We start from the raw sequence: 16,096 nt of genomic DNA, 5'->3' as shown, positions 1-16,096 counted from the left end.
TATTACTTAAAATGATATTACAAAATCTCTTGAGTCTTTTTTGTAAGGTTTTTGTTTTTAGATTTTTGCAAGGCAAATGGGGTTAAGTGGCTTGCCTAAGGCCACACAGCTAGGAAATTATTAAGTGTCTGAGACCAGATTTGAATCCAGGTACTCCTGACTCCAGGGCTGGTGCTTTATCCACTGTGCCACCTAGCCGCCCCTCTCTTGAGTCTTAAATCATGAAGCAGCATTGTTCTGATGTAAAATATGCCAAAATCAAAAGTAGCCCCAAGGGGACAACAGGCAGAACCAAAGACAATTCAGCTGATTGTCCTTATTAGGAATCATCAAACCTTAGTCTTGGGCTCTCTTACCCTTTACTAAATAATTTGTGATTGTCTAAACCAGTCACCTCCAATGTCCCCAGTGTCCTTACATACTTCTAAACAAAGGGAACCAGTCAGATGTACTTCTCCCAAACCACTTTTAAGTACAGTTATCCCTTCCACGTCGATAGGGTTAGGGGCATTTGGAAAATCCACATAAAATGTTTTGACCCTATCTTCATATCAGAGAAGAGGTCTGAATTTTTTCCCTTTTCTTTTATTGGTTATTTACAGTACCAAAAGATAAACTATATTGATATTATACAATACTATACAGATATTTTATGCGTGTCTATGTTTCTAAACTTGTTCTATGTCATTTTCTGGCCACTGCTTATCTACAGCTTCCACAAACTATCCCCAAAAGTTCCATTTAATTTTTTGTGCCAACCTGTAATATATCAAAAATGTGACGGGGAAAGTGAGAATGTGAAAGGGATAACTGCTCTGGTTCTCTACTTAAGAGTCTAATCAAACATATCCTAAGCTCACATAGCCTGCTTTTCCCCTAACTAGAAAAGAAGACCAAGGGAATCTCATTTTCAGAGATCTTGTTTCTTCAGCTCCCTCCTGAGTATTCTAAAAACTAATTATACCCTAAGAGTGTGTGTGTGTGTGTGTGTGTGTGTGTGTGTGTGTGTGTGTGTGTGTGTGTAGGACAGGGGTTCTTAAACTTTTTTTTTTATATTTTAGACTCCTTTGGCAGTTTAGTGAAGTCTGTGGTCCATTTATCAGACTAATATATTTCGAAATGCATAAGTATGTGTCGGATATAAAAGAAAGCAAAAATTACTAGAAATAAAGAAAACCAATCATTAATGAAAAATAAAGACGTAATTTTGTTTCCCAAATTAATTTACTGACTACAGAAAAACATTCATAGATTCAAAGTTCAAGGACCCCAGTTTAAGAAATCCTAGTGAACCTGTCTACTTCTTCAAAGATTTCCTGATGTTTCCAAATTTAGAGGACTCTTGAGCTTAAGAAACCAAAGGTCCCACTTGTACAGAATTCCAAATTTCAAGGAGTACTTTTTGGCCAAGGAAAATCAAACACTCCAGGTACATGAACATCTGGGGAATGTTGAGTTATCCCAGGAAACATTCTGAGTCTCATAGAAACCCAGGATATAACTTGCTTACCTAAGAAAACTCCAGGTATTAGTAATCTTGTTATGTTATTTTAAATTTTATTTTTTTTCAATTAATAAGATATTTTTAGATATTAAAAAAGTTAATCAATATCTAATGAGACAGAGGATTCCCTGTAGCTTTCCAGAAAAGCATGGAATTTCAACAGGATGTTCCAAAATGGTTTGAGAGAAATAAGAATGATGAAAGCAAAATTTATAGTCTGTACAACAGAAGAAAATCAGAAAAAAATTAAATGTATGGTGATATGTCTCTTTAAAGAAGCAAAAGAGAGAACTGAATGGAAATAAAAACTTCAGAAACAAAACTCAATGAAAAGAAGAGAAAAAGCAATACTGTCAAAAAAAAAAAAAAGCCTGGGATGATATTCATGACAAGATGCCTAGAGTTAATTTAAGAACCATGGGTCTCCCAGAACACAAATTTCCAAGAAAAATATTAATATAAAGTATGAAATAATACAAAAAACTGTTCAGAACTTCTGAACTTAAGAGTACAAAGTACAAACCAAAAGAATCTGCAGATCACCTCCTCTCACACACATACACATACAAAAAGTACATGCTGAAAACTTTGACCATAGTTAAATGGAACAGTTCCAATGACAAATAATATATTCTTCAAACAATCTTAAAAAAAACAATCATACCCATCAATTGGGGAATGGCTAAACAAGATATGGTACATGAATACTATGGAATATTATTGTTCTATAAGAAACCATAAATGGTCGAACTCTAGAGAAGCATGGGATGTCTTACAGGATCTGATGCTGAGGGAAGGAAGCAGAACCAAGAGAACAATGTACACATCAACAACTTTGTGAGATGATCAACCTTGATGGAAGCATCTCCTCTCAGCAGTCAAGAGAGCTAGGACAACTGTATCGGACCAGGTGTGCACAATGTTATCCCCATCCAGAGGAAGAAAAAACGAAACAAAACAACCCTTCAGAATCTGATGAACACTTCATAAAAATTATCTCTTATGAATCTCTTTCCCTTAATCCTAAATGTTCATACCAAAAATGACTAATTTGTAAACATGCTTACCAAAAATATGCATGTACAATGTTAACCTGTTACTGAGGGGAGGGGTGGGAAGGTGGAAGGAAATTTTGTAACTTGAAAATATACATATGCATATGGATGAATGTTGAAAAAACTTTCATAGCACCCTCATACATATTTGTGATGCACTTTGTTTTGAAAATCTATGGACCAGTCAAATCTGAACAATTCAACTCTACTCCAAGCAATCATAACTTCTGATAAGTTGTTAAACTTTGACACTATCATCAATGGAATAATATAAAATATATGATGGTTCTCTTGTCCTTCATTATTGAAGAAGACCAAAATGACATCACTATGTTTGAGAGAAATTACAGTGTGTTCAACTGTGGCTGATCAGTCCAATAGGCATTTGGACTGCTCTACCACAGGTAGGGCATAAATAGTCCATGTGAATACCTGGGGTGATTACTCTAAATTTACATATGTCATGTTTCTTTGTTGAGAGAAATTTCTGAACTACCTCAAGAGCAAGATGGCAGATGACACCTTTTATTTTTTTTTCTGACCCACATCAACTCTCAAAACTCTCCAGTCTAGGAATTATGCACAAGAGGTAGCACACCTGAAGCTCTCCCAACAGGTAAAGAAACCAAGAAGCCTATTTATCATTTGGAATCAAGACTAATCCCTAATCCTTGATCCCCTCACTCAGCATCCTATCCTTCGCCAGCCCATATGTTCTGGCAGAACTACACAACTGGACCCCAATCTTTTGAATTCTGGGATTCACCCAGAAATATTCTTGATGGTCTGAAATCTCTGTCATCACACTCTTTTTCCAATCATATCCCACCATTATGTGACAATAAGCACCCTTGATGTTCAGAGGAAATATAGATTTAGGAAAGTAGAAGGTGCGGTGCATGGAGAATAAAAAAAGAACAGGACTAGAAGACCAGATTATGTTGGGGGTGCTGGACCAGGTCCGAAGAAGATCATTCCTCTGGGACCTGTTCTATTCCCCCAGAAGTCCCTTGGAACAGGGACTGAGGCTAGAGAAAAGGGAGTATTTCAACATGGAAAGGGGCAGAAAGCTTTGAGGTCCAACCCTGGGGGGGGGGGGGGATCTACTATAAAAGGAAAAAGAGTCAGAAAGTTAGTGGTAACAGACTATAAGGGAAATGATTGAAATTACAGAAGATCTCAAAAGGAAGAAAACAGTGAAAACTGCTGCTTGAATGCAAGCAGATGAGTAGACAGAGAATATAATAAAACCAAAGGGAAGAATTTGCACCAGACAAGAGGTTTCTCCTAAGTCTGGCTGCTTTACTGGCGTACATACACTAACAGTATTTAGTCAGTGGATGGATAGCAAAGGGGAAATGTCTGATTAGCAACCTGTAAAATGTTTTATGCTGATAAGGATTCAGAATCAGCCTCCCAGAAGATTATTACCAATAGTTATGTCATCACCATATTCTCTTTTTAGTTTGTTTTTTGTTTATATGTACTGTGAATGTATGTTTAGCATGTGTGTGTACAGGTGTGTTGAAGTTCAAGCACGACTCCATTTGGGGTTTCCTGGCAGAGATACTGGAGTGGTTTGCCATTTCCTTCTCAAGTTTATTTTACAGATTAGGAACCTGAGGCAAATAGGGCCAAATGACTTGCCCAGGGTGACACAATTTAATAAGTATCTGAGACCAGATTTAAAATCAGATCTTCCTGACTCCAGTCCTAGAACTCTATCTCTGTATACCACCTAGTGTCCTGTGTACTGAGAATATACCTTTTAAATCATTTGTCCCTGGAACACTGGAGCTAAAGAAAATGAGAAAAGAGAACCTAAATTCTCCCATTAGAGCAAAGTACCCCCAGTCTGAACTTAGCATGAACTACCTGGGCACAGAAGAGGTGGCAGGTTCCCCCAGCCCTGGTGGATCCCACAGTACTTTTTCAAGGTCAAAGAATAATAAATAAATAAATAATATGAAATAAAGGTAAAAATATAAGGGAAGAAAAGCAAATGTCTCCATTTGAGAAATTTGAGTTGGGAAAGACCATTTTCAAATATATCTATATAACAACACTCACATACATTGCATCAGACCTTAACTCAAAGCCCTATTTACTCTTATTTTACATATAATTCTTGTTTATTAATTCCTCAATCTACAACATTAGGAACAGTCATTAAATGAGGCTAACCTAATAACTAGAAACACTTACACAGTGAAGAAGTGACAATTTAGAGCTTGACACTGAGGGAGGAGGAAAAAATAAACAAAAACACTTCAAAAACCACAGCAATCTGGAACCATTTAGTTTGAGGGGCACTCTTCTATACCCCATCTGTGGCTATCATTTTCAAATGGCTCAATAGATAAAATGTTGGCCTTGAGAAATAAACAAAAAGTTAAATTGTGTTTAATATCCTCTTTAAGAAGGCAAGGAAAGGAATAATCTGCTTTTAAAAGAGTTCTGTTGAAAACAATTAAAATGAAATGTTTTGGTGCTTAAAGGAGATAAGCTTCAGTTACCTGGAAAATTCATTCTCTTGGGACAGCTCCACCAATGATGCAGAATAAAGGAAGTGTTTCTGGAATATGAAAATGAAAGTACAGCAACAACATTTTCAGCTTGGCTTAGTGGTGCAAACATGCCAAAATCCTTCCGTTGGGAAATGCATATTAGTAGAAAGACACTTAAAATCAGATTACTAGCTTGCACTCACATTTCTCCAAAATGCATTTAATGTGCTAATGGTAAAACTGGGTTTTACTTATTGATAAAGACTTTTATTAAATTCTAAACAACTTTTCCTGGATTAGCTGTGAGTTTTTCATTTAGGCCACATTTTTTTCCTCTGAAAATATAATTAATAATTCCTTACTAATAAGTATTATATCTGATTATGTGATTACTCAAGTTCAATAATTTAGACTTTGCTAATGACTGCAAGAATGCTCTCTGTGAAGATGAAGAGGTAGCTTCAACTAACCAATAAATCAAGAAGTATTTATCAACTGTATCAGAAACTGGGCTACACACTAAAAAAATGAAACTGCTTCTACCCTCAAGAAGCTTACAGTCTTATAGGAGAGATACAACATGTTCACAAATAAGTAAATATGGGACTAAAGCTAAATAAATTACAAAGAAATTTGATAGAGTATAGAAGGATATGAGTAACATTTAATCTGGAGTCAGGAAGACCTGAGTTCAAATTCTACCTTAGGCATCTATTTTGTTAAATGATCCTGGACAGGTCATTTAACTTTTATCTGCTTCAGATTTCTTATCTGTAAAATGAGGATAATAATGGCCCAGACCTCCCTGGGCTGCTTTGAAGATAAATAAGGTAACATAGGGTTTTTTCAAATATTAAAGAGCTATATAAATGCTAGTGATGATGAAGACCATGGTTATGATGATGATGATGATGATGATGATGATGATGATGATGAAGAACTTTAAAAACCAAAGAGAAAAGTTCCTTTTTGATCCTAGAGGAAATAGGGAGCCACTGAAGATTCTTGAACAGAGTGGGAATATAGTTAATCTTGTCCTTGATGAATTTCAATTTAGGGAAAGATTAGGTACAGGAATATTGGGAATCTTTCAGAGTATTCCAGGTCAGAGGTGATGATGACCTGAATTAAGGTAGTGGCTGAAAGAATAAAGAGGAGGCAAAGGAGCCTAACTCAATCCTATCTATTTATCATACCAGGATTTAGGGAGGTTTATTCAATGTATGTAATGTAGTTCAAGATTTCCCTCTAGGGGCGGCTAGGTGGCATAGTGGATAAAGCACCGGCCTTAGAGTCAGGAGTACCTGGGTTCAAATCCAGTCTCAGACACTTAATAATTACCTCGCTGTGTGGCCTTGGGCAAGCCACTTAACTCCATTTGCCTTGCAAAAACCTAAAAAAATAAAAATAAAAAAAAGATCTTAAAAAAACTATATGATTAGAGGCGGCTAGGTGGCATAGTGGATAAAGCACTGGCCTTGGAGTCAGTAGTACCTGGGTTCAAATCCGGTCTCAGACATTTAATAATTACCTAGCTGTGTGGCCTTGGGCAAGCCACTTAATCCCGTTTGCCTTGCAAAAACCTAAAAAAATTTTAAAAAACTATATCATTAAACACTGTTTTAATACAATAGAGGTATTCTCAGAAACTTGAGGGTAAATCCATTAATTGTAAATCAAATTTTAAGTAATTCTCTATTTTAAGGAATTTTACATCTACATATTCCTGGAAGCAATGGAGTCCAAGTTAATGGTATACTCTGACCCTACCCTTGCTCAGGGTATTTTATTCATGTGCAAATAGTAATAACAAATGCAAAGTATTTTATAATAACATGTTAAGGTTTGCAAAGTACTTCTATTAAATCCATGGAAGACATTAAGGGGGAAAAAAATCACAAAATTTCAGTCTTAGGAAACATAAGTAAGATTTCACTCATTTTGCCTTGGTAGTAGTGGGAGATGGAGTTATTACTGACATGATTACAAATATGTTTTGGTGAAGTAATAGAGTTAATTTGCCTAGTATCATGCAGTTAGCAAATCAAATTTGAACTCAGGCCCTCCTGACTCTAGGGTTGGTGCTCTATCCACTACACTACCTAGCTGCCCCTAAACATGTATTTTTTAAGGTGGATAATAATCTACTAATTAGTCTGTTCACTGATAATGGTTTTCACAGAACATTTATCTTCTTTCTTTAATTCTTAGTAATAACAACAACAACAACAACAACAACAATAATAATAATAATAAACTGACACAATGCTTAAAAAGTTTTCAAAACACTTTAGATAAATGATCTCATTTGCTCCTCACAACTTGTGAGGTGGTCACTACAAATATCGTTATTCCCATTTTAAAGATTATAGACCATTTCCCTTGATCACAGCCAATAGGTATCAGAGATAAGATCCACACCAATTTTTTTTTACTTCAATTCCATCATTCTATACAAGTTTAAAAAGAGAATAAATCTATCCTTAGATGCTGAGAATCTAAACTATCCAGAGGTATAATTCTATGGTTTCAAATTATATTTAAAGGCAGAAATCCCAAAACAGTATGAACATTGTTATTGTTCAGTTGTTTCAGCTAAATCCAACTCTTGATGATGCCACTTGGGTTTTCTTGGCAAAAACACTGGAGAGGTTTGCCACTTCCTTCTCCAGCTCATTTTATAGAGGAGGAACCTGAGGCAAACAAGGTGAAATGACTCATCCAGGTTCATGAAGCTAAGTATTTGAAGCCACATTTGAACTCAGGTCTTTCTGACTCCAGATCTAGCATACTGTACACTGAGTCACTTAGCTCCCCTAGTATGAACATGAGTGCTTAAGAAATGTTTGCTTCTACATGGGGTTGATGATCAATCTTAATGGGCTTTGATCATTTCATCAATGCAACAATCAGGGACAATTTTAGGGTATATGCTATTGAGAATACTATCTGTATCCAAAGAAAGAATTGTGGAATTTAAACAACCATCAAAGACTTACCTTTAAATTTAAAAAAAAAGGTATCTTATCATCTAATTTTGCTATCTCTTATGTTTTATTTTTTCCTTAATATGATTTCTCTCTCAACACATTCAATTTGGACCAATTTATAGTATGTAAATAATGTAAAGACTATCAGACTGCCTTTGTGGGGGGTAGGGAGAGGGAAGCAAGATTGGGGGGAAATTGCAAAATTCAAAAAACAATAAAAAAATAAAAGGGAGAAAGAAATGTTTGCTTTAATGCTTGAAGCATGTGAACTTGACCACACCAAGACCAATATCCAAAAAAAAAGCCAAAAGCATGGAAGGAAGAAGTAAAGTTCATGTTGAAAGCAGGAATGTTATGGGTCAAGTTGGAATAATAAACAACAATAATAACTAAGTGTTAGTTACTATGCTAAGTCCTTTACAAAAATTATCTCATTTGATCCTAACAACCATCATGGAAGGTTAGTGCTATGATCTCCACTTTAGAGATGAGGAAACTGAGGCAAAAAGGTTAAGTGACTTTGCCCAGGATCATGAGATTAGTATCTGAAACTGGATTTGAACTCAGGTCTTAGTAACTGTAAATTTGACATTCTATCCTTTGAGCTACCTAGCTGCTCCACTCTATAAATATAAAGTGATAGTAATAAGGATATTTTCAAAATTCAATGTCATAACACAAATTAAGCAAAACAGGGGACCCTGAGACAGAATGAGAATTTGCCTATGCTACTATTTTTAGCCAACATCATTCATAATATCTTGATATCTTTCTCTGAAGAAGGGACAAAGAATTAGTATTCATCAGAGCAGTCATTTAAGAGGGATATGATTCTTTCAGTGATTAAATTCAAAAAATGTAAGTAGAAATCAAAAAAATCCTCTTCTTAAGTGGGGACCTCTGCCAGAGTGAGCACATGGAGCCCAGCCCTCAGGGCACACAGCAAGCAGCATCCTCTTTCCCCCAGCCCTGATCCAGGAAACAGAAGCAGGCAGAGCCGGTAAGCAGGAGCTCCCAGGGCATGAGCCCATTGAGCTGAGGGAGGGCAGTGAAGAGAGACTGCCTAGCTCTGTCCTCTGCCCCTGAAACAGGACTCTGGGGCTCTGACCACATTCAGATCCTGACCACAGTCTAGGCCCCCCCATAGAACAGCAGCCCCCCCCCCCACATCAGCCCCTTGGCAGAGGGGGATGCTTATGGTCATTCACAGACCAGGAGGGAGGACAGAGCCGCACACACTGAGACCCTTGTGGGAGTGTGACAAAAGCTCAAGAAACACCCCAAACCAGGCCCAGGCTGGGAAAATGAACAAGCAGAGAAACAAAAAGAAGACTATTGAGAAATATTTTGCAAATGAGCCCAAGAAGGACCAAAATACTCAGTCTGAAGATGAGGAAGCACAAGCTCCTGCATCTAAAGACTCCAAGAAAAACAGAAATTGGGCTCAGGCTATGATAGAGCTCAAAAAAGACTTTGAAAATCAAATGAGGGAGTTGGAAGAAAAACTGGGAAAAGAAAGGAGAGAGATGCAGGAAAAAACAAGAAAATGAAGTCAGCAGCTTAGTCAAGGAAATCCAAAAAAATGCTGAGGAAAATAGCATGCTAAAAACCAGCTTAGGTCAAATGGATAGAACAGTTCAAAAAGTTATTGAGGAGAAGAATGCTTTAAAAAGCAAAATTGGCCAGATGGAAAAAAAAGAGATAAGAAAACTCTCTGAGGAGAACAAATCCTTCAGACAAAGAATAGAATTCAGGGAGATTGATGAATTTACCAGAAATCAGGAATCAATACTTCAAAACCAAAAAAATGAAAAATTAGAAGAAAATGTGAAATATCTCATTGAAAAAACAACTGATATGGAAAACAGACTTAGGAAAGATAATTTAAAAATTATTGGAATACCTGAAAGTCATGATAAGGAAAAGAGCCTTGACATCATTTTCAAAGAATTACTACAGGAAAATTGCCCTGATATTCTAGAAGCAGAGGGCAAAATAGAAATGGAGAGAATCCACCGATCCCCCCAAGAAAGAGATCCCAAAAAACCAACCCCTAGGAATATTATAGCCAAGATCCAGAACTCCCAAGTCAAAGAGAAAATATTACAAGCAGCCAGAAGGACACAGTTCAAATATCGTGGAGCTGCAGTCAGGATCTCACAGGACTTAGCAGCAGCTACATTGGAAGCTTATAGGGCTTGGAATACAATATACCAGAAGGCAAGAGAGCTTAGAATGCAGCCAAGAATGAACTACCCAGCAAGGCTGAATGTCCTCTTCCAGGGAAAAAGATGGACTTTCAATGAACCAGGGGAATTTCAAAGGTTCCTTTTGGAATGGCCAGAGCTGAACAGAAGGTTTGATCTTCAGATACAGAACTCAGGTGAAGCATGGAGATTGGAGGAGAGGGGGGAAATATGAGGGACTTAATGAGGATGAACTGCATGTATTCCTACATAGAAAAATGACACTGATAATACTCATATGAACCTTCTCAGTTGGTGGAGCAGGTAGAGAGAGCTTTTATAGTTGGGGCACAGGAGAAAGCTGAGTTCGAGGATAAAATATGGTGTAAAAATGGAGTCAATAGAAAAAAAAAAAGGAAATGGAAGGGGAGAAAGAAAAAGGAGAAGGGGAATAGTCCAAGATATTTCACATAAGATTATTTTTATTACAATGAGCTATTGCAATGATATGGAAGGGGGGAGGCAAGGGGGAATGAGGGAACCTTTGCTCTCATCAAAGGTGGCTAGGAGAGGAAACAGCATATATACTCAATGGGGTATAGACATCTGGAGTAAGAAGGAGGGGGGTGCAGGGGGAAGGGGTGGGGATGTGAATAAAGGAGGAGAGGATGGACCATGGGGGGAGAGTGGTCAGATATAACACATTTTCTTTCTTACTTCTTGCAAGGGGCTGGGATTGGAATGCCTGCCCAGGACCACAGGGCCAGGTGGATTCTGGGCCTAAGGGGTGGTATGGGGGCTCAGGGCTTCTTGGCCCCAGGACCAGGGATCTGTCTGCTGAGCCACTCAGTGACCCCTACAGCAGAGTCATAGTGAAAGGACAGAGAAAATATAGTACACGGTAGTGGAGAAATAAGAAAGGAGGGAGTTGCGATCAGCAATGGCAATGGTGGAAAAATATGGAAATAACTTTTGTGATGGACTTATCATAAAGAATGAGATCCACCCATGACAGAGTTGTTAGTGTTGGAACAAAGACTCAAGCACATTTTTTGTTATGATTATTTGGGGGAGGGTGCAGGGCAAGTAGGGCTGGATGGTCTGCCTGGGGCCACATAGCGGGGTGATCTTTGGGTGTCTGGGGCCATATTTGGACCCAGGTGCTCCTGGCTCAAGGGCCAATGCTCTGTCTGCCACCCAGCCACCCCTACTATTATTACTATTTTATTTTATTTTGGGTCTTTTTTTCTTTCTTTTTTTTTTTTTTTGGTTCTTGCAGGGCAGTGGGGATCAGTTGGCTTGCATGTCACATGGCTGGGTGATTTTGGGGTTTACGAGGCTGGATGTGGACTCCGGTGCTCGTGGCTCCAGGGCTGGTGCTTCATCCATTGCGCCACCTGGCCATACCTACAATTATTACTATTATTATTTTTTTATTTTAATTTTTTTCTCTCCCCTTTACTTTTTTGCCCAAGCAAGTCTATCTATATTCATGGGGGAGGAGGGGGGGTATTTTGTTTACTTGTAAACAAGAATATTTTTATTAATGTAAAAAAAATTTGTATAAAATGAGAATAAAAAATAAATTAAAAAAGAGAAAAAAAGAATGTTAAAAAAAGAACTGGGTATAGCTCATGGCTGACTTCAGATTAGGCTAATTTTTAATCAGAAGATGAATGGAATCCAATATGTCATTAAGGGTTTTGTTTAAAGGTTGTTGTTTTTGTTGTTGTTGTTGTTGTTGTTCAGTTGTATCTGACTCTTTGTGAACCTATACAGGGTTTTCTTAGCAGAGATATTGGAGTAGTTTGTCATTTCCTTCTCCAGTTCATTTTACAGATGAGGAAACTGAGGCAAAGATGGTTTAGTGACTTGCTCAGGGTCACACAGCTAGGAAGTGTCTGAGGACACATTTGAACTCAGAAAGGTGAGTCTTCCTAACTCCAGTCCTGGTGCTTTATCCCCCATGCTACCTAGCAACCTGTATCATTAAGTAAGTAACATTAAAAACCAATGATGGAACTCACAGGTACATGGCTGAAACTTTGTTAAATTCATATGAAAAACAACATCAGATGTATCACCAGTCAGATTTGTCTAGCTGTTATTAAAATTAGCTGGTAAAAGCTAACATTATCCAGAGTTGGAACTTATACCACTTTAATTTACCTTCACTTTACCTGCTTTAAATGAATCTGTTTTAGATCCCATGTAGATTACAATAATGAGGAAGATGAAGATACTTCCCCTCAACTATTTTGAAAGTAGTTTCCTGCTCACAAAACCATTTTAGTTTCTACTTCTAATTATCAAAACCAATGCTGTTAACTTTTCTTCTGGTCCCCACTTTAGCATTTTTGTTTAAACATAGTAATAGTGCCATCTAGTGAGCATATCTTAAAACAGTGGTTATTTTGTCTTCTTTACATGATGGGGAGGAAGGAAAAGATTAGTCCTAACGGTTCAAGTCAAATCTCTAGTATTCTTTAGTAGACTGATCTTTCTGATGCCTCCATAGATTTTTATTATTGAAAATCAGAATTGCAGTAATGAGATTTTTGTTTAATTTTTTTTAGCCTGAAGTATGAACAAGCCCTCTCGCCTGACTAAACCGAATGGTATTTTCAAATATTGTGTCAGTCACACTCAGTGAGCTGGAAGAGTATTTTTGTTTATCTGCTTTGGGTTAGGGCTAAAGAGCTCTGTACAAGGGGAAAACTGTATTCCTTTGAAAAGGCATGCTCTTAGATAAGTTTAATTGCTGTATCTTCTAAAATGAGACCCTCAATTAGAATCTATTGCTGAGTGTTTCTTTTTTGGTTATTTTGTGTATATGTGTTTGAATGTGTGGGGGGGGGGTTGTTCTGAAATAATCAGGTGCAACTCTGTGTAACAAATATTCAATGATTGGAAAGAAAATATTTTATTTTTACACAAACACAATAACACTACTGCCTATTAGCTACAGCAGTCATTAAAAAGGCATCCTGGGGAGACAGCAAGATCTTACCCTTTACTGAACTTCAGCTTGTACTATCTGTATCATTCACCTGGTAATTAATCACATACTTCCTTGTGACACCTTCCAAATTGTCTCAGGTTCATTAGACTCATCTTGATTATCTTTTCCTGAGTTTGTCATTTTTCCCTCAGAGAGGTGGAGTGTTCATCAAAGAATCAGAATACTATATAGGTTCATAGATTTAGAACTGAAAGAGATATAGGGTATTAAGATCCAAATCTCTATTTTACAGATGAGAACCTATATAGAAAGACTAATTAGATAAAATAGGAGGCTACCAGATGTTAAATTTTCTATTTCCAAATCCTAGGTGAATTCCTGCCTTCCTGAGGGTACAAATAAAATATTAAGATGATCTCTGCTCACCCGAAACTCAACGTTCTAACTGAGATGACACATTTAGTTCAGTTTTGGGCAATGGAAAGGCCCAATGGACCTTAGGGTATGTCAACTCTGGTAACAAATGACTAAAGAGTCTCAGGTTTTGTAACTGCTGATAACTCCAAAAATACCAAGGAATTCATACAAGTTTTAAGCAAAAAGCTTTCTTTATTCCATTGGAGGAAGGAAATTAGACACATGTGCCGGGGTCTCTTCTAGTAAGAGACCCAAGGTGGTGGGGTTAAAATTTGATTTACATATTTGTGGGTAGACAAAGAATCAAATAGTGAGGTCTAGTAACACTGATGAGGTAAGGTTGTCTAGTAACAAAAAGTCCATTCATGGTAGGACTTCATGTCTGATGCTAACCTGGGCTCAGGGACCATCAGTTCTGTGATTTAATTGCAGAGGGTGAACACAAAGGATTGTTGCTGCAGTGAACTCAGAGTAGTTTGCTTGCTGAGACTAAGCTCTGGGAAACAGGGTGTTTCCTAATAGTAAAAAGAAAGAAAGAAAAAGAAAAGAAAAATGTTTTTAAAAAGACTGTTCTCAGATCCTGTAGAATAGATGGAAAGAACCAGGAGTCATTAAAGAACAGTGAAAGAGTAGGTGTCAATAAATGGTGATCTAATAGGCAGCAGAAGAGCAGAAAATTGTCCTTGAGGTATAGTGGCAATATCTATATCTATCTATATCTATAGATAGATAGATAGATAGATAGATAGATAGATAGATAGATAGATAGATAGATAGATATATTCAGGAAGACATAGAGTTACCACTGAAATGATGAGTTGCCATGTCTCACATCACCACCGCCCTCTCAATCATCAGGGCTCACCAACTAGATATGACCTTTTCTTCACTCACTTTTACCACCAATGTCCCAACCATTGTCAAATTCTGTTGACATCTCTCTTATGTGTTCCCTTCTCTCACTTGATGATTGTACCTTCCTGGTGTAGGCCCCACTCACATCATTCCCAGACTATTGCCATAGCCTGCTCATTGGTCTCCCTGACTCAGCTCTCCACCTTGCTGTTCATGCTGTCAAACTTATCTTCCTAAGATACAGTTCTGAATATGTAGCCCTCTTCTATTCAATAAATTCCATTTACTTCTTGCTGCCAAGGATCAATGGCTGGAACTCTATTCCTCCTCATCTCTATCTCTTGACTTCCTTCAAGTCTCAGCTAAAATCTCACCTTCTGTAGAAAGTCTTTCTCAGTCTCCCTGATCTTAGTGCCTTCCTTCTAAGTCTATCTCCAATTTACCTTGTCCTGCATATATCTTGTTTATATGTAGTAAAGGACCATGTCTGTCTCTAGCCTCTTTTCCTCCTTACTCTTCTTCATAGGAGACTTTTGCTTGTTAGGAAGAGAGGGTTTGGGTCAGAGGTATAGCCATTTTGCTGTCTTCAGAGAGAGAGAGGGTACTAGTATAGAATTATTTCTATCTGAATATTCAAACATTAGTCTAGGAAATGTGGTTTTCATGTTCAATTTAATTTTTGATTTCTGTTTCATTAATTGAGGGTTTGATATGCAAGGTTCGACTTCACTTCCACCTATTAGTTCCACATTATAATAAGCAGTAAAGAAATACATTTATCCAAGTAAAGAGCCAAACAGAAACCAGAGGAATGATTCATAGAAAACATATTAGACAATCAGAGTTAAGATGCTCTCCCATTGTAAGGAAGATGAATCAACTCAATGAAAAGAATTCTAGTTCTCACCCAAGAAGTTTGCCAGAGTCTTTAGAGTAGCAAGGGGCATGATGGAGTCTACTAGCTCCTCTCAAATCAGCTTCTTCCCAGAGCCCTTCCTTTCAGCAACCTGAAATGCAGTTGGCATCTTCCATCTTCTCTCTCAAAACTAGAAGCCAGAAACATCAAAAGTGACTGAAGAAACCAAAGAAACTAAGGAGACTCAAAGAGACTCCAAACCACAATGAAACTAAACTTTTCTTCTCTCCTGCTCCCACTTCTCATGCCAATATGGGACAGTGATCTCTACCAATGAGGAAAGCGTCCCATATTAATGGGTTTTGGGACTTCAGTTACATATAAAATGTTATATGTCTCACATATTGCTCACATGTTATTGGTGGTGGTGTTGCTCAGTCATTTCATGCATTCCCAACTTTTCATGAGCCAACCATTTGGGGTTTTCTTATCAATGGCTTTGCCATTTCCTTAGCTAGTTCATTTTTAAAATGAGGACACTGAGGCAAACAGGGATAATTGACTTGTCCAAAGTCACGTAGTTAGCAAATGCTGAGATTGGATTTGATTCAGAAAGTTCAAAACTCTAACTCCAGATCCTGCATTCCATTCACTGAGCCAATTAGTTAATCCTCTTTATATACTTTTCATCCCATTAGACTGTGAGGTCCTTTATAAAGGGACCTTTTCCAGTATTTTTTCGTCATTCCCATCATTTACTTAGT

The sequence above is a fragment of the Macrotis lagotis genome, chromosome 4, assembly GCF_037893015.1.
Source record: "Macrotis lagotis isolate mMagLag1 chromosome 4, bilby.v1.9.chrom.fasta, whole genome shotgun sequence".
Classification (NCBI taxonomy): Eukaryota; Metazoa; Chordata; class Mammalia; order Peramelemorphia; family Peramelidae; genus Macrotis; species Macrotis lagotis.
Note: the sequence above shows the minus strand (reverse complement) of the source record.